This window comes from Ursus americanus, chromosome 13, assembly GCF_024610735.1.
Source record: "Ursus americanus isolate L20-20 chromosome 13, mUrsAme1.1.p, whole genome shotgun sequence".
NCBI lineage: Eukaryota > Metazoa > Chordata > Mammalia > Carnivora > Ursidae > Ursus > Ursus americanus.
This window is the reverse complement of record NC_142139.1, coordinates 12,369,310-12,394,909: the sequence shown is the minus strand read 5'-3', so window position 1 is coordinate 12,394,909 and position 25,600 is coordinate 12,369,310. Positions and strand designations below refer to the sequence as shown.

At 34.9% G+C, this 25,600-nt stretch overlaps 1 long non-coding RNA gene across 4 annotated transcripts in view; it reads left to right on the top strand.

The window, feature by feature from the left end:
- The window catches only part of LOC123793334 (uncharacterized), a 500,602-nt gene that overhangs the window by 426,517 nt on the left and 48,485 nt on the right, over positions 1–25,600 (top strand). For all 4 annotated transcript variants that reach the window (XR_015726465.1, XR_015726466.1, XR_006779913.2 and 1 more), the window contains one exon: positions 12,828–12,894. This is a non-coding gene — a long non-coding RNA (uncharacterized LOC123793334). The remainder of the gene's footprint in view (positions 1–12,827; positions 12,895–25,600) is intronic.

Sequence of the window (25,600 nt, the reverse complement as noted above, 5' to 3'; positions counted from 1 at the left end):
GTAACTGTGATTGATCTTACAGAGCTGTTGTTGACTATACATCAAGAAACAATTTAGGATCCAGTTTAAAACAAAGTTTATAATCCTTGTTTAATGGATTTTGGTACCTCAGGCTATACAGTGCCATAAAAATGATTAAAATGTGCCCCGTCTCTGTGTAATCAATAAAACCTCTCTCTAAAATTAGTTAGGTTCCAAAGACTCCTCAGCAGGCTTGGCAGTGCCACGTCTGTAGAATTCCAAATAAGCCATCTATCATTATTTCCATACACAAGGTTCATTAGACACCTCATTCTTTATCTTATTAGCACCAAAGTCAGCTAAACAATCAAATCAAAAGGTCACCTTTAAAAATACCTAGTTAAACCACAACATACATCAAGACATTATTAATACGATACATCAAAATGCAGTGATAAAAATTCCTAGAAGGTCAATAAAGGGTTATTGCTAAAAGAAATGTCCTTTAATTCTCTTATTCAATTGCAAAATAAATGAATACATATTTGTGTTTCTATTGGATCAGTTTGGGCCCATAAGAAAATATTTTGATAATTATTAGCCAGGAATGAGGAAAAATATCTCTTGTTGAATATTTATAATAACTCCACTGAAAGCTTTGTCATTGCTATGTGTATGATGAGTCTGAAATATTTGTTAATGGCACTATGTGCCAGACTATTCTGTGAACACTTTGGCTCTTGTAATCCCTCCCAAGTCAGCACTGTGCTTTAACTGCCATCGTTATGTTTATTTCTGCTTGGTACTTTCAGATCAAAATGTTTCTCCCTGCCCTCCCCAAATACCCTGTTCTCACTGCCACTGGGATGTATCACTTAATTAAGAAATGTAAATCATTACAGTGTAAAGAAACAGTTTGTTTTTCATTCTTCTATCACACTAAGACAACATAGTGGAAGATGCAGGAGGGGAAATGTGACTTTCTGTGCGGATATAAAGGAGGCTTTAAAAAAATTTAAAGAATGGTCAGGAAAGATGCCAAAAGAGAGGAGAGGCAGGGGGAATTTAAAGAGAAGATATTGACTTGAAAAGTAATGAAGAGCTTATGAAGGATGAGAGGCTTAGTGTTTTTAAAATTGATTCAGAACATTTTAGAGAATCATAGGAGAAAAGCATTATAGACCTCAATAAGCCTGATATTTATATTAATCTAAATCAGTTAAAAATATAAAAAGACAGGTGGTGTAGTTCTTTTAGTTTTTGTTTTGTTTCTCTTTTAAGGATTTAAGACTTGCTTTAAAGAATAGACTATTACATGTTAAGATTATAATAGTATGGCACTGGGACTAATAAACTACTAGAAGATACTGGAATATTTCTGGTTAAGTATCTTAGTTGTTCAAGTGTGTAAAATTAAAGAAAAAGGATTTTTGAATTTAGTACTAATCTTAATGATCAGTAAAGTAATTATGACTGTGATAATGCAAACGGTATTATTCTATACAAGGAAATGGCTGGTCTTATTGGTAATAAATCTGGGAAGTAACTGCATATTGTAGAGAACAGCATTGGACTTCTTTTGGTTGCTTGCATAGGTTGTTTTTTTAAGGGACATAGTCACTGTGCTGGGTTCCAAGGCTTATAGCTCCCCACCCCTCCCCCCCCCCACTTTAGAACAACTCCAGTGGTATAGAAATATTTAATATGTTCTTCCATCAGTCCATCCTGTGAATGTCTTAGGATCAAAAGGATGCCATAGTTCTACCGGATTTGGGCAAAGCAGTGTCTCTTTTCCATGATTACTTTTTATGCCTCCAGCTGCATGTTTAAGTGAATGTATTTTGATGTCAGATAAAACTATTTTGAATGCTATGTGACTGCTCCCTCATCTGTAAAAGGTAATAATGCCCATCTCAAAAAATTGCTAGAGGGTTAAGTGTAAACTGCCTAGCAAAATATCTGGCACATATTAAGTGCTCAATAAATGTTAATTATTACTATTATGGTGAGCTCTCAGATTGCTCTCTTGTGGAGTTTATAGCTCTTCAGGAGGTTTATTACCTTTTGAATGCTGCCTCAAGTTCTGTTTGCTTCACAAACAGTTTTATCGATAGGCGGTAATATTCAACTTCATTTCAAAGTAAACAACTTTCCTTTTTAAGGTAGGTGGAACAGAATAGGAGATAAGGAATGTAATGGGAGGAAACTGACAATAACAGAAGACCAGCTGCACTCAGGGCAGGGGAAAGGGGAGATTTCAGGAACAAACTGTGTGTTGTTCCCTCCCCAACCCCAGACACACACATTTCTGTGTCCACCTTTTTACCCGAACCCTGCTCACACAGGCCTGCGCTGAATGGCAAAAGAGCAGAGCAGGGGTCAAGGATGGGTCCCAGCCATGGTGTGCTCTGCAGCTATCTGCGGGCAGGAGGAAACACCAAGCCCTGTAGATGTTTCTGTCAGCCATTCATTTACGTATGTATTTAAAATATTTATTAAGGACCTTGTGGATACTGTAGATAATGAAAAAATAAGAGAGTACTTGTCTTCAAGTGATTCACAATCTAACACTGTAGACAAGCAACTGAAAGAAGGCCAGGGTGTGATGGAATCACACAGTGAGGCCATGATGGAAACAAGATGGGGAGGATAGACTTATGTTAGAAGGACTTAAGTTAGTGACACTTTCCACTTCAGCAATGCAAGCAAATTCATGAAACATACAGTGGTGTAAACTACAGAGTTGTGGTAAAACTTCCCTCCTAGTCTTTTCAATCCAGTAGAATCACAGTGTTTGGCAGATGAAGCAAGATAAGTGAAAGCTTAAAAATTAAAGGGCATATTTAAGGATTGAGGATATCAGCAGCAGCTGGCGGAGGGCAGCCATATGGCGTGATTTCAGTGCAAGCGAAGCATTTGAACATCCCCTTCTTGGGGCATGGAACTAAAAGAAAAATAACCTCCCATTTTGAAAATTTCAGAGGATTTTCCCTTTTAGGCAACAAGTTTCAAGGTATTTTTGCATTTTTCTCAATGTTTAAGTTCTAAGTAGTACACTCTATGTTTACAAAATTAAACCGAAGTCCTAGGTTGTGCTTAATTTGGGGGTGGAGGTCTATTGTTTATTTTCTTGACAGATGACTGCCTAATGTTTGGTGTTGAGTACGTTTTCTTTTCCATCAATAGAATAAAATTCAGTACATCTATCTGTGCTTTTAAAATCAGATGCCTTTTACAAAGAAGTGAAGTTACTGAATTTTTAAAAGAGAGAACTGCAGAGCAGAATGCTTTTTAATGCTTGGGCAACAGCATGCCAATAGAAAGCACATTATCAGGGCCAGCAAATGCTGTCATTCCTGAGGGTGGTTATGCTCAGTCCCACACTCTTGATGGAGTAATACCTGGTGAGAAAAGGGTAAAACCCGCTTTTCCAATTGAGTGATTCTCTGCCACCCTACATTGAAGACAGTTGAACTCTGAGTATCAAAGTATGCAGCTTCCGATTGTTTCTTTTCCATTTGAAACCCAAGGAAGGAAAAGTGGGTAACCAGTTATCATTCCTTTGCTTGAAACTGTAGATCTAATCTTATGTAAATATAAGGAAAATTCCAGAGTGAACGAAACTGTTGTATATGATTTTTTAGCTTCCTTAGTTTTAAATTTTTCAGTGTGAATAATGTCGACAATATTTGATGAAACAAGAATAGTATGGAAATAGAGTATTGAAATAATTCAGATTTTGCCACTCTTGCTTTATCCAGTTGTTATCATTTGCTTATTTTATTGGTAAGATATTTTAAAGGTCATTGCTTTTGTTCATTTTATCTAGGTAACAACTACTTATCAGTTTATAGAAATGTTTTTCATCCTTTTTCTGGCTATAGAGAACTCTTTCATATAGATATATGTAATTTATTCATCTTCTATGGTTGGGCAATTTGTTGTTTATAATATTTTACTACCAATAATTAAATTTATACACTTGAAGTATTGTATTTTAGGAGGCATATATATATTCTAGGTGAATTTGTAGAAAGATTCCTAAAAGGATCCTAGAAGTTGGATTGCTGCTTCAAACACAAATGTCATTTACTGAGTATGGCCAAATTCCCCTGGAGTGTTTCAGAAGGCTGTTTGCCCTGCCAACATAATGAGTTGCCACTCTGATAGGCAAGCAATTGACACTGCAATGCCATTTTCATTCACATTTCTCTTGTTATGAGTGACGCATTGCATATTTCATGTGTTTAAGGATTGTTTACATCTTTTCCTGAAGAATGGCTACTCATGTTTGTTTTGCTATTTTTTCCCTGAATTTTAAGAATATTTTTCTTAGATGTATTTTGCAAATATTGTCTCCTAGTTTGTCATTTGTATTTTGACTTTTGATGTTTCTTGCAATAACTTTTAAAAATGTCATCACATTCATCTTGTCTCTTATTGCTTCTGGATTTGGCATCACAAATTAGTTACCTGTAATATTTGTGTAGGTATTTCCTTTTCATTTAATCTCTGATTCATTTGGAACTTATTTTGGTCATAATATAAGTTATGAATCCATTTTTTAAGCAAATGTGACATATAGGGTTTGCAGATGCCTTTTACCAGACTGAGAAATTTCCTTTTATTTTTAGTTTGCTGAGAGTTATCATGAATGAGTAGAATTTTATAAAATGTTTTTTTCATCATTTGATACAATTATGGGGTTGATCTGCTTTCTGTTAATATAGTAGACTATATGAATTGGTTTTCTTAATATATAACCAGACTCTCATTCGCAGAAGAAAACCCACTTTATTGGTAGATTTTACTTGATTTTATATTTTTGAGCAGTTTAGTATCTATGTTCATGAGGGATATTGTTCTGTAGTTTTCTTTTGCTTTTCTCTTTTCTTCTTTATGTACTATCTTTTGTTTGTTTTGGTACCAGGGAAAGACTCATCTCATAAAATAATTGGAAAGTGTTCCTTTTTCTTTTATTTTTAGGGTGAGATGGTTTAGGGTTGGTCATAGTTCCTCTTTAATGTTTAGTGAAATTCTCCATTGGAAGTGTCTTAGCCTGGAAATTTCTTTTCTAGGGAGAAGTTTAAAATTATTCTTAATAGTTTTGGCTGTTCAGGTTATGTATTTCATCTTGGTGAGATTTGGCAGATAATGATTTTCAAGGACTTTCTTCAATACATTTAAGTCGTCAAATTTATATGTGTAGGTAGAATTTCTTCAATGATTTTTGAAAACCAGGGAACATTATATTAAGTAGTTTCCTAACTTTGGTAACTAATCAATAACTACCCTCCCAATTTCAATTGCACTAGTGTGTCAAGGCATTGTAACAAGGCAAAAAAAAAAAAAAATTAATTGAAATGATAAGGTTGTTTAGCACATCTCAGTGCTAGCATCAGTATATAAAATAATCTATTTCTAAATTCTAAAATAAGTGGAAATTGACAGAAAAAAACTTACAGTAGCATCAAAAGTGTGAAATACTTTAACAACAGATATGCCAGCCTTATATATCTAAAACTGTAAAATGTTGCTAGGATAAACTTAAGAACTAAATAAAGAAAGAGATATACCATATTTATGGACTAGAAGAAAACATATTATTAACTTTTTTTTTGTTTGCAAATTTATCTGTAGAGTTACAGCAACCCACATCAAAACTCCAGCAGACTTTTTGTTGGAATTGATAATCTGATTTTATTTATTTATTTATTTATTTTATTCCCCCCCCCCCCCATTCACCTGCCTCATTTCATTCCACCAAATTCTCAGCCCGCAAAGGATCATTTAAATAACACTTCATTAGGAAAGGGAAGGCCATTGAGAGAATCCAGGATGCTTTCAAGCAATTTTTCTATCATCTGTCATCCGGCTTTCTGAGCAGCACTTCCAGTGTGAGGTGTCAGCGATGTTCTTCAACTTCAGCAAAAGACAATCTCTGGGCAGTGGCTGTGGAAATGATAATAAGCCTAAAACTAAAGCCTAGAACTCTAAATTTCCAGAAGAAAACAGAAAGAATTCTTTGGCTTAGACAGTTTTCTTAGGACACTAAAAGAATGAATCATAAATTGATAAATTTTGCTGCATCAGAATTACAATCCTCTCTTCAAAATATATTTAACAAAATGAAAAGACTACCTAGAGGCTGGGAGAAAATATTTGTAAACCTATTTCTGATAAGGACTTATATGTGGTGTATAACAAGAACTCCCCAAACTCAAAAATTAGAAAACAATTCTTACAAAATGCCAAAGGATTGTATAGACATCGAACTGAAGAAGAAAAATGACAGGCAAGTAAGCCCATGAAAAGATGCTCCTTAACGAAGTGCACATTAAACTCCAATGAGATACCCCTACCTACCCATTCGATAGCTAAAACAAATAAGTAAGCAACAGCAGAAAATTCAAACAGCAGCTGAGAACACCAAGAGCTGAAAAGTTGCAGGACCATTGGATCTTTCGTGTTGCCTGTAGAAAGGCAACATTGTGCAGCCATATATATAAACCATACAATCCAGAGAACTCACTCCAAGAGAGAAATGAATGATATGTCCACACAAAGACTAAGTTTTACAGCAGCTTTGTTCATAATCAACAAAATGTGGTGTATTGATTATCTGTTGATGTGTAACCAATTACCTTAAAAATTGGTTTACAACAAAAATGTTTACCATCTCACTTTATTGTTGGTCGGGAATTCAGGAATGACTTACCCAAGTCATTCTAGTTTGGGATCGCTCATGTGGTTTCAGCTAAGATATTGGTCAGCATGTAGTCACTTGAAATATTAACTGGGGATGTGGGCATGCCTCCATTGTAGCTTTCTCACATAGCTGTTGAGCGGGTATTGGCTGCTGGCAAAAGGCCTCAGGTTCTTTGCCATGAGGCCTTCTCTAGAGGGCTGCTGGAATATCCTCATGGCATGTTACCTAGGGAAGATGGACCAGGGTGTGATTAAAAAAAGGAAAACAAAAAGTAGACAATACTTATCTTCCCTGCATCTTAACTCATCTATCACCTGTTATTCTTGGATTTAGAAACACGCATCAAGCACCTACCACAATCTATGCGAGGTAGTGGAAATGGCAAAATAAATGAGACAAAGCTCTTGCCTTTAAGTACTTTCTAGTGTGTTTATACAAATGGACAGAAAGCAGAGTTCTTGAAATATAGCTTTGTAAATTATTAAATATATCTTTTTTGTAAAATCAAATTCACTGAAGTAAGCATATAATATAGTTCTTTTTTTAAAGCATACAGATCAAAATATTACCATAAAAAGTTTTTTTCTATAGATATTTCAAAATCATTTCAAGTACATTTACATTTTTAGAGTAAAACTTTAGAATCCAATATGGAATAAAAATCCATGTTTTAGTATTAGAAATTCCCAGTACAATATCCATCTCCATGAAAACTAGGACTATCTTCAGTCATAGCCTCTAAATATAATGGAACAATAATCTGTGAAATTCTGATAGATCCTTTTTCTATCTCTTTAATTAAAAAAAAAAACCTTACTAAACTATAATATGCATTTGAAAATAACACTTATTTTGAGTGGATGCTGTTCAAGGAATTTCCCCAAACTGAATAACCTGTGTCACCAGCAGCAGAGTAAGAAACAGTAGCCCCTTGTGCCCTTTTTTGATTACTTCCTCTCCCCAACAGTAACTGTTATCCCGAAATCTGTCGGTGTAGATTAGTTTTGCTTGTTTCTGGTCTTTATAAAAGTTGAGTTATACTGTGTATACTCTTGTTTCTAGTCATTGTCATTTAATGTTATGTCTTGAAATTCATCCTGTGCTGCATATGATTTTAGATCATTGATTAGCATGTCTGTGCATTCCTTGTGAACAACCATAATTTATCAGTTCTACTCCTGCAGGCATTTTGAGTAGTTTCAAGTTTGGAGATATAGCAGAGTATTGCTATAAACATTTGATTGCATGGTTTTTGGTGCACATATGTATACATTTCTGCTAGGCATATACCCAGGAATGGAATAGCTGGATTTAGGATAGGCATATGCTCAGATTTAGAAGATCCTGCTGAAGATTTTGAAAGTGGTTATATATAGTTTATCTTAAAATTTTCTCTTGCTTGCTTCTCACACCTTTCCAGTAAAATGCCAATCACAGCATAGAACAAATACAGGCATTGTCCAAAGTAATCTATAAGAATATAATTTCTTTAAAATCCCAAAAATATACATCAGCTTTTTTTTTTATTTTCTCACTTGTCTGAGTTTATTTTAACAAAGGTACAATTACCGATTGCTTAAATTATTTAATATCCATCCAAAATGTGAATAAAATTGAAGCACCCAGAGGATCATTTTCAGCTGTATATCATCTAGTATGTCACCACCGTCCTACTCACAGGGATAGCCCAATTTGAGAAGTATGGGCGTAGACTAATACCAAGATATAACAAGGGCAGAATGGAGCTAATGTCTATTGAGTGTGTACTGTGTGACAGTCACTGTCTGGGACTAGCATGGACATACTCTCATAATCCTTCATCCTGTGAATCCTCCTGAGGGAAATACTGCTATCCTCATTTTTATAAATTAAAAAAAAAAAAAGTAGAGGATATGTAGGATGTATCTAGTCTATTTCATTGAGTTTGTGTGGTTTATCAGTTTTTAGAAATGGAACTTTTTACTGTATTTTGCCAGTTTCTATGGGCAGGGTGGGGAGTAGGGTAGAGGACAGAAGCCGTGTTTGAAAATGTTTGACCTAGATTTAAAAGCCCAGAGTTTAGATCATTTTCTGCTGCTCCTGGCTGTGTTACGTAAGGCAAGAGTTGTAATTCTTCAGAGTTTCAGTTATCCTTACATGTAAATATGAGATAATATTCTCTTCCTACTTGCATGGGTTTTTATGAGAATGACACATGTAAAAAAAAAAAGATAACAAAATGATAACGTCCTAGTGTTACACAAATTAAAGTACTTAGTCTCCTCATCATTTCTGTGCATAATTTTTTCTGTAATATTTTCCCCCAATGTGTGTATGCCCATAACAGTGCTCATTTTCTTGGAAGTAGAGTTTATTGAGGAATAACTTATGGTAAAATCCTGCCTTTTTAGGAAGGCTTGCATTCCAGGGCAGAGCTCTAAGACTTGGGGAAATGGTCTTCTCTTTTCAGTCTTAGTTTCCAGATCTTTACAGTGAAAAGGAAGATGGCTAGAAAATTACAAAATTCTGTATTTTCCTTTGATACAATTTAGATTTCTGATAATGGTTAGGAAGGGACAGTTGAAGTGGAAATGACTTTCGGAGTGCTAACTATTGTAATTTTAAAGACAGCTACATTTACGTGTCAGTTTATGTTGCAGAAGTAATAATTGAGAAATACAGGAAGAGTAGAATTAACTGAGTTCCTTTTTAAAGAGGAATAATTGACTTGCTTATAAAAAGAAATATCTTAAATTGATAGCTTATTGATCTACATAGATAAGCATTTTCTCAATCCTAGAAAGCTCTAGAATATTAAATTCTTGCCAAAAACATTCAAAGCAATTCCAGTTTCTGTATATACAATAATGTTCAAACAACTTAGCAAAGCATGTAAAGCTTTTCTTGATCACTCTTCCATCCATGTTTTCCAGCATTGTCTTCTAAAGCTCACCCAAGTCATCCTTCACACCATCTCTGAAACAGCTGTGTGATGTTACCTCATGAGTCATGTTTCGGTGCTTCCTTTGCCTGGAAGCTGTTTCCTCCTCACTTCTCATAAACTCATTTCAGATCCCCCTCCCCCGAGAAGGCATGCTTATTATGTCCAGCTATAGACTGTGAGCACTGGACTTTCTCCATTTACTTTGCATCACCAGGGCATCACATAGTGCTTGGCACATAGTTGACCTACGTGATATATACTTGATGAATATCTTCATTAAATAACATTTGCATATTTTAGGCATTCTTTAAGAATTTCACATTACTTTGGGTGTGAATTTCCTGGAAGTGACAGTGCTTCATCACCCATTATGTGCTATATCCATTTATATTTAAATTTCACATTATTAAAGAATAATATGTAGCATAAATACTAATCTCCAGTAATTTTTACCCAGGTTGGACATACTTTTACAAATACCAATGTTAAAAGAAAACAAAATGCAGTCCTTATGATGCACCAGGTGTCTACGAATGAAGTTTTCTTTTTGATATGACTGAAGACACTAGATTTGCTGAGATAGCTCACCAGTTATTATCAATTTCTTCTTCAGCTATTTGATTATTTTACTTTAACAATTAGGAAAAGCTAATGTGGATTTAACTAAAGTGAAGACACTTAGTTTGATCGTGAACATCTGGAAGTTTAATATATAATGTTATGTGCTTCAGGAAAGAGAAAAAATGGGAGTGACTACGAAAAACGTATTTTAAAGGGTAAAAGAATATTTAGAAAAATAGGCGCTCTTTTCAACTCTTTGATCCTTGATGTAATGCTTTTTTAATTTACTCTTGTTCTCAAATAGTTCAACTTATTCACACATCTTACTGAAAAGAATCAAATATTTAAGTACATTACTATCAATAGAGAGTATCTGAGGAAGACGTGTTCCCACTTATTAGGTAATATTTAAGCATTATGTTACAGTTTGATGATGCCTTTGACTGACAACCAAAACAATAAACACAGGCTCTATAGATTTTAATATTTATATCAACGTGACCCATTATTTTCAGTACTTATGACAAATGTCTCCAAAGTGCTCTTCCCAAAGAATTTGCACAGGAAGTAATAACATGTGCAACTCATCAAAGTGTTACCATGCTGAATGTTTTTGTATTTCCTGTTCTTATTTTCCACGTGTGATTATAAACTGATCTCCCCCAGAACTCTTTAAGAGACTTCTATAAAGTGCTGACATGGAGGAAAGAAAATATGTATTTTGTCATGTTCACAATGTTTCTGAACACAGAAACTTGTCTTAAACTTTTAACTGGGCAGTATGCTTGAGGATTGAAGTTACCTGAAGTGATTGTTAGTTCTGATGAGGATTGAGAATTTTAGTCAACAATTTACAAATTATTTCAGATTTTAGAAGGGGGTGAGGCTTAGTGAGTTTGAAGAACAGAAAGTGGATGTAGGGGCTGAACACATTCAGAGAAGGGAGAACAGAAAACATATAGATCCAACTTTGCAAAGTTAATAGCAGGGATTTTCAATTCCTATTTTAAAATTGAATATTTATAAGCATATTTATACAAGCATAGTCCTCCTACTGGGTATACATCTGATAATTGTAATGCATAATTATAATGCAGAAGTATGGGAGTACTGACTGAAGTCTTAGAGTTAGATATAGTATTTTAACCTTGAGCAAAGTAATAAGGTATACGCACATGGTAAAGCATCAGATATTTCAGGAAGGCTTATTGTGAAACAGGAAACCTCTCTTCCCTCCCTTCCTTAGTAATAGCATGACTCCCTGGAGATATCTGCAAGCATTTTCTATAATTAATTTAGTACTAACCTTTCTATCTCTAAGTATTATGTTTAATTAGTGATTTGTTTATCAACTATAGATAATGACAGCTATTGTTTTTTATGATTTGTTGTTTATATGATTATATTTGTTTATATGTTGTTTTATGATTTTTCCAGCATGCTCCTGCTTATTATTGTTTTAACTTGTTCATTTCTCTGCTTGGAATATCTTTCTCATAGCATCCTATATTTACTTCACTCAGATCTCTTCAAATGTCATCTCCATTGAACAGCTGTGTGTCTAAAATAGCTATTCTCCCCTCCCCCAATTTACTTTTCCTGATTGTATTTACCTTTTCCTGATATTATAAATTTGTTGCATAATTTATTTCCTGCCTCTCTCCCATATTAGGGTGTAAGTTCTGTAGCAGATGGTATCTTTTTTGCTTATTGGTGTATCTCGAGTTTCTAGAACAGTGTTAGGCACATTTTATGCACTTTATCAAATATTTGTTAAATAAATCAGTGAACGAAGTGTATAGCATAATGCCAGATATGCAGTATTATTGGTTAATTATTACTATAAAATTTAAAAGTCTTATAACCTTGAAGAATATTTATCTTGATATTATTATTAACAGGAGCATACCAGTTTCAGTTAAATTTAAGATGGGCTTGAGAGAATCAAACCTACTATTCCTGCACACAAATATTATTTATCTTTAATATCCAGTAGATGTGATATGTGTGTTTATTTGTTACATCTTTGTAACCCTCCCAGTAGTGTTAATAGTGAAAACAGTGAAGAGAATTTCCTAATCATTAAAGCAATACAGTATTATCTAGTCCTAAAAGAAATATCCCCAAGAAGACAATGTGAGTTTATAATAAGAGTGGAATGTCTGTATCTATTCTGTGGTTCCCAGTTTCATGCATTCTACCTGCTGGGGACGCAGCAACATACAATGTGTGTTGATATAGGGTGATATAGGGATCGTGGAGGATGGGGCCCAACCTCTCAGGGTATCCTTTCCAAACTGGTGCTGCAGTTGCACCTTCAAAAATATGTCACAAAGAAAGCCACTTAATGTGTCATTGTTTTATGTGTATATATATATATATATATATATATATATATATTTAACAAATTTTTATTTTAGAATAATTTCAGATCTATAGGAAGTTGCAAGGGTAGTATGGAGTGTTCCTGTACACCCTTCACCTAGCTTTTCCAAATGATAGTATTTTACATAATCATTTGTCAGAACCAAGAAATTAACATTGCTGCAATGGTGTTAGCTGAAATATAGGCTTTATTTGGATTTTTCCAGTTATGATCTTTTTCTGTTCCAAGATCTAATTCAGGATATTACATTGCATTTAATCATAATGTCTCTTCCTTGCCTCCTCCAGTCTATGATGGTTTTCCAGCCTTCTTTGTTTCTCATGACCTTGACAGCTTTGAAGAGTGCCAAGTCAGGTATTTTTTGAGAATTTGTGTTTGATACTTTCTTGTGGTTAATCTGGGGTTATGGATTTCTGGGAGGCAAAATATTTAATGCAGAACATATTAAAGAAGTTATTTAATAGAAGTCCTAGTATAATTGTAAGCTTACTAGAAGACCAATTATATTTTTAAAAATTCTCATTTCTCAAGAGTCTGTGGCCCTTTTCATGTCAATCAGTAGCATACCAGAATTGGGATTATATTTTTATTTAAAATATGGATCTGTTTGATGCCTGAAATTTTGCTTGTGTCAAGGGATAAGCAATGGGTCATGTTTTTAAATTGGCATTGATACTTACCAGCGGTCCTTTGAAAGAAAAAGTTTCTGCTCTTCTGCTGCTGCTCTTCTTCGGTTTCTTCTCTGCTTCTTCTTCCTCTTCCTCACCTTCTCCTTCTTCTTATAGCTGCAATTTTTATAAACTCCACAGGGCCTTAAGATTTAGTGAGACATTTTCCTTTATAACCTCCCACATATTTTCTATTTTTGAACAAAGTCTTCACTGCAATAATCAGCATTGATAAAGATAATTCTTATGGCAATTTATTTGTTCACTTCCACTCTGGGTGGGTTTTTGAGATTCTATTTTTTAGCATGTCATGTTCTTGAAAATGTGTGTTCTTATTCAAGTTATATATTTAGAGCTTCTCCTATTTTCCAGTTGAGGCAGACAACAATGTTATTTGAACTATGCACTCTATTCCAATATACCTATTGTCTTTAACTCCTGATGATACTGGCATGGCTCTTAAGAGTACTTATATCTTCAACCACAGTTGCTTGCCAAATGATCATTACTAGTTCCATAATAAGTTATAATTCACAAACAAAATGTGTTTTAGATGGTAAGAGTATTGATCTGTCAACTGGAATTGTAAGAAAAATCAAGATAGTTAAAGTCTTGAAAATTTCAGGTGATTTTTAAGAGATTAGGGATAGAAATTCTTATTTAGAGAGACACATACAAAAATTTGGTCAAGACAATGCAGAGGGTAAAAAATGGGCAATTATGACCTCTTGGTAACTCTGAAAGACATATATTCATATATTATTATGTTTTGGATCATTACATGTTATTATATACATTTTATGTAGGTGCATTTTATTATGGGCTTTTGATACAGACTTTTTATTTAAGAGCACTTTCTTGCCTATGATGAAAAACAACTCATCTGCATTTGTCTTCTTGCAATATCGAATAATAATTTACCATTAACATAAAACAAAAATAATAGTGAGCACTTATATAGCACATCCCATGTATAGAGACTAAAGTTGAGGGGATAAGAAGAACAAATTTCCCCAAGAAGACAATGTGAGTTTATAATAAAAGTGGAATGTCTATCTATTCTGCGTTTCCCAGTTTCGCGCACTCTACCTGCTGGGAACACAGGAAAATACAATGTGTGTTGATATAGGGTGATATAATGGTCCTGGAGGATGGGCCCAAGCTCTCGGGGTATCCATTCCAAACTGGCCTTTTGACTGCTCTTTCAGGCTGGCAGCTTCTGAGTGGTGTGGTCTGTGATAAGGGCAGTGAATCCAATGGGAATGTGCCCACAGTCACAACTCCTTTGCTCTGAAGTGAGTGCCTTGTTCCCATGTAATATTATGGAGAATTCTCTGTCTACGAATCAAATACTGTACACATTTGGAGAGTGATGCTGACTGAGGCTGTGCTTGGCAGCTCTGTACATAATGTAATCACATATTGAATCCAAAATTTCTGAAGCAGTAGCTTTTCCAGCATCTAGTACACCATATTACTAGAAATGGGCAGTGTCTGCAGCTTTGAAAAAAGGAGTGAAACAGATCCTCAGCCTATCCTAAACATGATATGAAGTATAATCTATACAAATTTATATGTAAATTAAAAGATAGTGGGGCAATATCAAAGAAAATTAAAAATTCATGTCCTGATTGGTCCCAGATCCATTCCCTGGATTTCCTTGTTCCGCTCTGTATCAGTGAGAACTATATTTCCCCAGCTCCCCAGCTGTCTGTCTTCTGAGAATAGGCTAGGAAAAGCACCAAGGAAAATTCAGGATATTTTCTGACTCCCACATTTAGATAATGCCATCTACATCTTGTCTGTGATTCTAGCTCTCACTAGACAGTCCCTCCCTTTCATGGTCCCAGCTTGCCTGAGGCCTCTCCTGCTGGGTTCTTGTCACCTGACAGCCCTGATTTCTGGGCTCTGGTTACACTCCCTGCTTCCTCTATCCATGTAGGGTAGCAACATCTTGCTATTGCTTCCTTTGGGATTCCTTACTGCTTTCTGTGCAGCCAGTCAGCTTTCCCATCACTTGAATAACCAATTCCCTGCATTAAATGTCCTCTATTTGAATACCCAGAGTGGCTTCTGTTTTCTTGACCGGGGACTACCATGAATAATTTGCTCCTCTCTATTGAAACTTGGATGGAAGAAATAGTTTTCAAAGAAAATATAACTGAATCAAATTAACTTCAAGAGAGATGAACTCAATATAGCAACCTAGAAGAATCAGACTCTTTAAAGATTTAACATCACCTCCTCTCCCCAACAAAACCAAACCAAGAAAAAGGCCCAAGGTTCTATTTATGCCGTAATGTCTAGATAATTTCAATGCTATTTAAGCTTTTCATCATGTCTCAAAAATAAAAATTTCAACTTACTTTTAGGGGAAATCTTTTACACTGATACCAAACCTGACAATGAAAACATCAAAAAGAAAAATACAGGCCAGTCTCATTTGTGTCATGAGTAAATATCAATGAAAACATTCTAAATATCAACTAAAAAGGATCACATTTAACAAATTAAGATCTATGACTGTGGATGGGAAATACTCTTTATAGATTTAATTCATATGAAGAATCCAGCAGAGCCATCACTTATTCCCCTTTACACACAAAAGGAAGCCAGACAAATAAAATTCTTAAGATTCACTTACTATGAAAAGAAAAAAAAAGGACTCAATAGTCATGTCTTCATCAATCAGAGATTCCAGTTTGTACATTATTACACAAGATAACCAATTGACAAGCAAGGCCATTTTATACTAAAGATTATTAGTTCTACAAGTTCTAACAATCAACATTACGTGGCAGGGTCTTGGGAAAATTTATTTATTTTGCAAGTAAATTGCAATTACATTTGTTATGATTATAGAAAATAGACAAGGATGGTTAAAGTTTACATGTTTATTTGATTCTGTGTCCGGGACCACAAAGTAATACATTGATACCCTTGTCACTATTCTTAATTTGGTATCTCATCAATGTAGGTTCTCTGGCCTCAATTTATAATCCCAGGTGGAATTGGCATCTCTTCTTGCTGTTGAAGAAAGCATTTTCTCCCTTCTGAATTCTCTGAACTTTTTCTAAGAGTTGCTAGTAAAGAATACTTGGCATTCATAAATTCACAAACAAAACAATCCATTTGTTAAATACTGGATGACAAAATAGAGAGCCTAAAGAAAACTAAATACCAACATGCAGGGTAAATAGAGATAGATCACATAGATTATAATATACACATTAAACTGTTAGATTAACACAAAATACTGATATCACTAATGATAACATACATAACTAACATGTCACTTCAACAGACATTGGAGAGAAAGTGGTGAATGAGCATCATCAATTCAAAGAATAGTTAATATTGGTTAATACACAAGAAAAATTGAATACACACTAAAATATTACAGTCCATATATAAAAGAAATTTGGTAGAAAAATTCCCCAAATTTGACAACTGTCCTAAATACTTATATGACATCATTAAGAACAGTCTGTTAAATTGAAAGTAACTTTTCTAAATTTTCAAAAATAAAAACCGAATTTTAATCACCTATGCTAGGAGAGGGATTTATTTTCTCTACAGAAAAGTTATTACAAAATTGTTATAAAGAAAGTATCGAAAAATGTATAACTAAAAATTATAATAAAAGTATAATAAAACTTTCAGACAATAAAAATATTTTTTCTGGATATTGTGATGTTTATGGAACTTATCAGCTTTAAAAGTATGCACTGTTGGTTGTGATTGCTTCTTTCCTCTCAGGTGAATATTAATATTAATTTTTATGCCTTATTATGTATTTGTACCGTTGCGTTACTTTTTCTTAGAAGCTGCTTACAAAATTAAATAAGCTTCAGGACTCTAAAACTTTTCTTTTCTTCAGGCCATCTCAGATCCTTCAGGGAGTTTGCAAAAAATCGGTAGTAGGCCAAAGACTTTCAAAATCTTAAGAATGAGAGTTCAAATTTTGGGGCAATCCCCTAGGAACGGAAGGGCAAGAGGACTCTAGCAGATGTATGAGTTAAGCTTATGTATTGGAACAACCGCAGTCAGGAATGCCCTCCTGGAGACCCATGTTTCTCATTAGCATACTACTATGTCTGAGGATCCCCATGCCAAAGACAGGGGTTTAGTGTGTTCATTCCAGCATTTGTCACAGGTATTTAATCACAGAACCCTTAGTCTTGGGATATATGTGGGCATTTTGAGACATGTTTGGTAAATATTAGAATAAAATAGTTATCAATAACAAATATTGAACACAAGGAAAAGATTTTCTGCAGCTAGTTGTTAAGACTTCCAAATATCAGAGCATTTCCATTAATCTATGTTTTACTGCATGCATCACCGTGTGATATTTCATGCTATTTTCCTCTAGGAAAAAAAAGAATCCAGCACATGCCAAGCCTTTTCCACAGGTGGTCTTTAGCTAAGTAACTGCCAAAAGGACATTCCTTGCAGGAGTTTGGAGGATTAAAAATCAGCTTTCACTGTTGCTTTTTCAAACCCCAAAACATTGCTACTGAACATTGCTAGTACCTTTCTTGGGCTATTGTGGAATCTTATCATTCATTGATAAAAAATAATTTTAGATATAAAGAAGAGTCAATTGGAAAATTTACCTTCACTTCAGCCAAATTATGCTTTTATGCCTACTTTGTTTCATGAGTGTTTGATAAATTCATTTTTACTTTTCACAGAAAATTAGTGAGCCTGTTACAATTGGGAATGTTTTCATTGCCTCTTTTGACAATTGAGGAAAATTTTGTTTTCACAGACAAGCTAAAGACCCACGTTTAACCACATTATTTCTATTACTCATCTAATATACATTTACATCCCAAAGTGTGTGGAAGGAAGGGCTTTTAAAATTTAAGGCACATATTTTGAAAACCAAACATGGCAAGGGAACCAAGATTTTGAGTGTGTATGGATAGTTATTTTGATTTTCAAATTGCAAACGTTATTGAAAACTACTTTAGAAATCGTCCTTCCCTTTTCTTTACGGAGGGTGTCGTTCAAGACTATTGGCTCACGTACCTGGCATGAATATAAACAACATAAGGACAACCAAAAGGAAATTAATCCATCACAGTTCTAATTTCAATTTGTCTATTTTTATCATTCACATTTTTACCATCTGGAAATTTTTCTATCACTAGCTAAAAATATGATATTCCTTTTCAAATACTTTGGAATTTTAAAGACATACACAATGAAATTTTATTCTCATTTTGTGTCGCATTATTTAGTATGCTTTTAAAAATCTGTTATTTTAAATATTTTATTTTTTATTTGAGAGAGAGAGAGTGAGCATGAGTGAGGGGAGGGGCAGAGGGAGAAGCAGACCCTTGCCGAACGGGGAGCCAGCTGTGTGGCTCAATCCCAGGATCCTGTGCTAAAGGCAGCTGCCTAACCAACTGAGCCACCCAGGTGCCCCCAAAATCCGTTATTTTAGTGATGTTTTACATGATGTATAAAACATATTATGTACATATAGTATGTGTAAATATTGGTATTTGTATTTATGTGATGTCAAGAAATCAGGAAAATTATATCTAAATAACAAGACACTTGCTTGAGTTACATTCATTTCTCATGATTGTCTTTGCAAACTTAAAATCAATTTCATAATATCATTTTTAGTATTATGACAAAAAATTATAGCTATGAATATGCATGTAGTTTTTAAAACCTGACCTAAGGCAATCAAATAAGTAGATATTTACAAAATAGAAAAATTGTGATACCATAATAAATTTTAACTAACTAGGTGAGAATGCTAGAGTTTAATATTTTTATTTGAAACAAATGTAAGCCATTAACCAGAGAATTTGAATTTTCTCTATGCACCTATGAAAAATGTATATCGTGGTGAGTGCATATTTGTGGTTTTGGTTTGTATGTATATATGAAGTATATTTTTTATACAAAATGCATAGATAATACATTTTATTGAGAAGTTATATTGACTTAGGACTATTAAGGTCTTGAATTTGGGGGAGAATCTCTCTTTTTAACACAATATTTCTAATGTTACTCTGCCATATTAAAGATTTTTTAGGCAACGAGTTGCTTTTATACACTAGAAAATTAAATGGTGTGCACTTTTACTAGCATATCTGTGGAGATGAGCACATGTCATTCGCTAGTGAGGCCAAGAGTAATTTCTGAAATTAGAGGGCATTTCCCTCTTTCTCTTTCCCTCTCTCTCATATCATGTATATGTCTTTAGGATATTTGTTTCTCAGTTTCAGTGTATATACAAAATGCTTTATGAAAATAAAAAGAGTTGTCATTTTACAGGATAGTTTTCCTCACTGCCTTCCTTTCTTTTTCTCATTCTTCTTAAATATGTTGTCTTTATTGGTACTTGAATAAATATTTTTGATACCATAGGATCAAACCCTTCTTGTGTGCACATGATGGGTTATATCCTGATCCCACAGATTTTTTTCCTTTCAATTCCATTACTGCTTCTATTGTTTTAATTTCCATTGTTTGTTGCTATTTTGGTGGGTCTCTCTTTTTTTAAAAGATTTTATTTGATAGAACATGAACAGGAGGAGGGGCAGAAGGAGAGGGAGAAGCAGAACCCCCACTGAGCCATGGAGCCCCCTCTGCCTCTATCCCAGGACCCTGGGATCCCAGGATCATGACCTGAGCCAAAGTCAGCCACTTAACTGGCTGAGCCACCGAGGCACCCCTTTGGTGTTTTTTTTTTTCTTAATGTGTTATAACTTTTTAGAAGACATTATGTTTTTTATATATTTATATTTTTATAATATTAAGCTTAATATTAATATAAATTCCAATTAAAGTAAAAAAAAGTCACAAATTTTAATAAGGAACAAGGTATGGAAGTAGAGACAGGAGGAGATTATGCTAAGTGAAATAAGTCAAGCAGAGAAAGACAATTATCCTAGGGTTTCACTCACTTGTGGAACATAAGAAATAGCAGGGAGATCGGTAGGAGAAGGAAGGGAAGAATGAAGGGGGGGGTAAACAGAAGGGGAATGAACCATGAGAGACTGTGGACTCTGGGAAACAAAAAAGGCTTCAGAGAGGAGGGGGATTGGGATAGGCCAGTGATGGGTAGTAAGGAGGGCACGTATTGCATGGTGCACTGGGTGTTATACGCAATCAATGAATCATGGAACACTACATCAAAAACTAAGGATGTACTGTATGGTGACTAACATATTATAATAAAAATTATTTAAAAAAAGGAACAAAGTATGGAAGTTATGTTATCTTTAAGATGTAAGTAATGTTTATTTTTTTAAAGATTATTATTTGTTTATTTGAGAGAGAGAGAGAGAGCACAGAGGGAGAGTGAGAGGGAGAAACAGACTCCCCACTAAGCAGAGAGCCCAACGTGGGGCTTGATCCCAGGACCCTGGGATTATAACCTGAGCTGAAGGCAGATGCTTAACCCACTGAGCCACCTAGGTGCCCCCCCCTTTTAAAGATTTTATTTTTATTTATTTATTTGAGAGAGAGAGAACAGAGGGTGAGTGAGAGGGAGAAGGTAATGTTTATTTTTAATCAAAAATGACACCTCATAATTATATACAACTCGTGGATAATGACTATCAATTTCATGATGATAATAATTAGCTTTGAAAAGCAAGACATTTTTTCTTCATTTGCAAAATGTATCCCATATAGAGTATGTACATATATGTGTACTGATGTATGCAGGTGAATATCTAATATGTATGGCATATGTGTGTGGATATAAATGTTTTAATTGGCTTAAATTCTATTTCTTTCATAAAAGAATCAAATCAGCTTTTTTTAGTGGACTACTTTTATAAATATTTCATACCATATCTTTTGTTTAATAATCAGTATATCTCAATCTTTAACATATCTCATTAAAATAAATCTGTTGGTTCACAAATCTTTCATGTTAATTTTCTAATAATGTATTTTTTTGGAAGTGCTTTTCTACATCAGAATTCCATAAACAGAAATGGGCTTACCATGTAGTTCTTTACAAGAATTCTTTAAAAGTCCTACAATATATTGTCTGTTGCCATAAAGCTCATAATGGGAATGAAATGCCTGAGGCAAAATATGTCTTCTTTGCCTTCAAAAATGAAGCATCAAAGAAACACTATTTGCATATAAATATATAAAAATGTTCATAAATAAAATCTTTGTGCATTGAGATAAAGTGAAAAAGCATTCTTTAAAGTTTCTTTCAGAAGTAGTTTCCTGAAATCACAATATAGGGACTATGGGTATAAAATAGTTGACAATGAAGTCTTGTGATCTTCTTTCAAAATCCCAAAGTATATTTCATGCCTAGTAGATAAAGAAGAACTTCTGGAAAATGATATTGCATATTCTATATTTTAGGTATGATCAAAGGTAACACTTTTTTTTTAGTTAAAGGCTTAAAATAGAGGCATCAATTTGGTGAATTTATAGAAGTATGATTTCTATGAAATATATATTAAAGAAGAGATTAAAAAAATTACAGATGAGATAACATAAAGAATGTTACTAGACAGTAGCAAATCAAAAGACTCTAAATGATGATGTATCTAGTAACTGCCCCGGAGGATGTGGACGTGTAGAATGGAAAAACAATAGATTTCATCTCACTGAACTGCATAACTGTGAGTGGATCAAGTTGTTATTTAAAATCATTGAGTTTTGGGTTTGTTTGTTAAGCAGCACTATTGTGGCAACTGTTAGCTGAAACAGAGACCTTGGGGTACAGGAAAGAAAAAATGGGTAGCACTCTCCACTCCTGCATGTTTTAATAAACAATATACCTATGTATAATAAATAGCTTGGTTAGATGGCATCAAAGAGAAAAACCAAGCAGGGAAGAGGAGTGGGAAGTGTTGGAGGTGTAATTTTAAATATAGTAGTCAGGAATGCCTCACTGAGAAGGAAATGGTAGCAGGTCAGTTTCCCTAAAAAGCAAACTCTGAGAAAAAGATTTGAATGAAGGATCAATTACCCCTTTCAAGATGGTAACTGGGAGGCAGCTCTAGTTTAAAATATAATAATATATTTGCATGTCATCTGGTAGAAGTATTCTCCTTTTTCTGAGAATTAAGACTTCTAAACCTACAGAATCAAGAGTCACAGCAAGAGGAAGTATGAATTCACCAAAATGGGTAATTTAGAGTGATGTTAAATGAGACCACTCTTGCTACCTCCTCTTGGATCCCAGACATTTGCATTATACCAATTAATGACATAATGTTGGGTCAAACATGAACTGTGCTGGATGAGATCCTATGAATGTGAAAGGCAAAAATATATGCCAATTCCAGTGAATATTAATTGCTACCCCTTTCAAGGTTGAAGAGGTCTAATGTAGTTAGTTTTCCACAGAGCTTAGGAAATTTGCAGGGTTTGCTGTGTCATACTGGAGGCTCAGCCTTGATCTTTCCTGCTGGCACATTGGGCATTTGGTATCATCAGTAGCTGATAAATGAGAGACCATACTGACAGACCCATGCCTACTCAGTTGATGTATCCATTTGCCAGTACTCTAGTGACTGATGATAGTGGCTGATGAAAGTCAACTAGCAAATTATTCTCTACTTGACTGTTGAATCAGGACTTTTCTCTGTTCAAACTTTCCTGGAGGATGTTAACATGTAAATCAGAGATTTTCCTTATTGGTGTCCACTCCCATATATCCACCCATATGCCTCTTACCCAGACTTTCTTAGCCTCAAACCCAAATATTCTAGGTCTTTGTCCAACCAGCCAGAGCATTTGCTATTACTCATATGCCTTTTTATATTGTTGGGATTCTCCCCTTTCCACACAAAGTAGATGAGTGCACATTGAGAAGATTTCTCTTAATATTTTTCAGGACGTGAGTAGGGGGTCTGTAGTGTAGCTGCAGCCCATTTTCAGTAGGTGCACACAACCCAAGTTGACTTATTCATGAAGCAAACTCAGATTTTTCTGCCTTCATCAGCTAGTCATAAAGGGCCTCAACTCATGAGGCCATAAGTGTAATCTGACAGAGCAGGTTGGTACAACTTGATAGAATAAATGGACCATGAAATAATATATTTTACTCCCTCTGTTGTCTTGGGCTCAGTGATAGACATACCGTTTCCAATTTATAATGGGTTACTCCTGGACATGCCCAAATTTCTGAGTTTGTGAATCTGTCAGATTCCAGCCTGTATTGGACACTTCATATGCAGCATTACGTGGAACCCATGTTTAAGTGTTCTGTCAGGTTCCAGTAGCATATCAGGAGCTGTTTTTTAGAAGGCACATAACTGTCTCTTGCAGAAGATATAGTTTTGCTCCAGAAACCAAGAGCCTCCCATATACTCTACACTCTATCTTTTTTCACCACTGATACCTCCAACACTGTAGGGTCCCAGGACAATGAGTCAAGTGACAGTTCTACTAGTTTTCTAGCCTCAGTGAGCTGCATGTCCCCTCCTACTCTGGACACACTAAAAGCAGTGTGTTTCATTCATTCCATGAGATTTTGCATAAGGGCCAAAGCATTATTCCAAAATGTAGAATACACTAACTTCAGATTCCAGAGAAGCTGATCAGCTATTGGGCATCCTTTTTTGGATTCTCCTTTTGGGTGCAACAATTTGTCTTTTATTTCATAGTGGGGATGTGGCATGTCTCTGACCACTAGAATCCTAAAAGTTTTACTAAAGCAGCAGCAACCAGAATCTTCATAGGGTTTATCTTCCATTCTTTGGGTTGCATGTTTTACCAAAGCTTCCAATACTTGCTTCTTGCTTAACTGGTTCAGTTAACAGGATTTTATTAGTATCGTGGGTCATTGTGATATTTTATTAGCATATTTGGCTGTCCTAGTTCCCTTTGGGCAGTATTATGGCAGAAGGTGGAAGAATTAACATTATCTTGGGAAAAACTATCAAAATATTCTCTTGTCTGTCTTTTTTTTATTATTATTATTCACTTGAGATGGAGAGAGGGAGAGCATGAGCAGAGGGATGGGCAGAAACAGAGGGAGAAGCAGACTTCCCGCTGAGCAGGGAGCCCAACAGGGCCTCGATCTCTTGTCTGTCTTAAGTGAGTTGCAACTGTTTCTGATTCTCTCTTCTGTGGGGAAGCAAAAGAATCCGTTCTCCAGATCAGTGGCCACAAATCAAGTACCTGAAACACTGTTTTCTTCTCTAGAAAAGAGAACTCATCCGGCCTAGTACTGCAGCTGGGGCCACCTACCATGGGTTTATAGCAGTCCATGGTCATCCTCTAGGATCTGGCAGTATGGGACCCATACCTCATGGTGACATGGATGTACCACAGAAAGCAGCTGCGTGCAACTTGTTTCAGTTTTCAGTCAGGAGGCAACGTCTGTATTTTCCTACCTTCTTACTGCTCAAAACCACAGCACAGGCTGGGTTAGCAACAAGTAGTTTTTCTTCCCTGTCCTCCTTCAACAAGCAGAGGAAACCCAGGGAAACCAGTGGCTCTAAGTAGAGCACCAAGATTTACTTCCCAGTTTGAATGCAGACCGCCAAAATTGTAGAGCCCTGCCGTCTGCTCTAAGCTCCCTCCTTCAGTAGGCCTTTGTCTTCAGTCGGGTCATTGCTTAGATTTCTGTCTTGTTTCTTCCTCAAGGAGCTGTTTATCTTATTTTTAAGAAGCTGTGTTTTGTTTTGTTTTTTAAAATTTACTCTCAATGGTAAGTTTTTAGAGAAGGCATGTCTAATTGTGAGCATATAGGACTATCTTAAGTAGGTATCTCCTGATACGGTTTTCATGTTCATATCATTCATTATTCTTACCACATTCGAAAATTGATAAATATTAAAGAAGTGACTTTTATGTAATTCTTTGTCCCCCTACAAATGTGTTCCTTGTAGTTCTTGTTCACAACTCCCTTGTTATTGCTATCACCACCTAAAACCAGCATCGGTCTTAGTGCCTTGACTGTATGGAGCCAGAACATTTGTAATGAATTAATTTCTTTGGTATAAAAGTTTCTACCCTGTTTTTGTTGATTCTACCTAATTAAAATCTAAAGTTATTAATCTGTATATTCTTTAAATATTCTCCACTTTTTAAATTGTTGGCAAAAAAGAACATGAAAACTTTCAAGGGTCATAATTTCTAGGGAAATTGAAATCTGTGTATATTTGTAGAGAACCTTTCTGTACTTATGTGTGCAGTGAGAATCTCTGTTTTTTTTTTCTTTTTTTCCCCTGCTGTATGCTCCCTCTTTCAAATTCCTCATCTAGTTTTTAAAGATACTCAGTTAAAGTAATTTCTTCAAATGAAATTTAAGTTGAACCAAATACATTTTTGTGTTGACCCAAAATGTTAGGAGATACTAAAAATAAATTTTTATATACGAGAACAAGAGTCATTTATCAAATGTTCTGAAGGTGTGTGGCTACTTGTGGGTG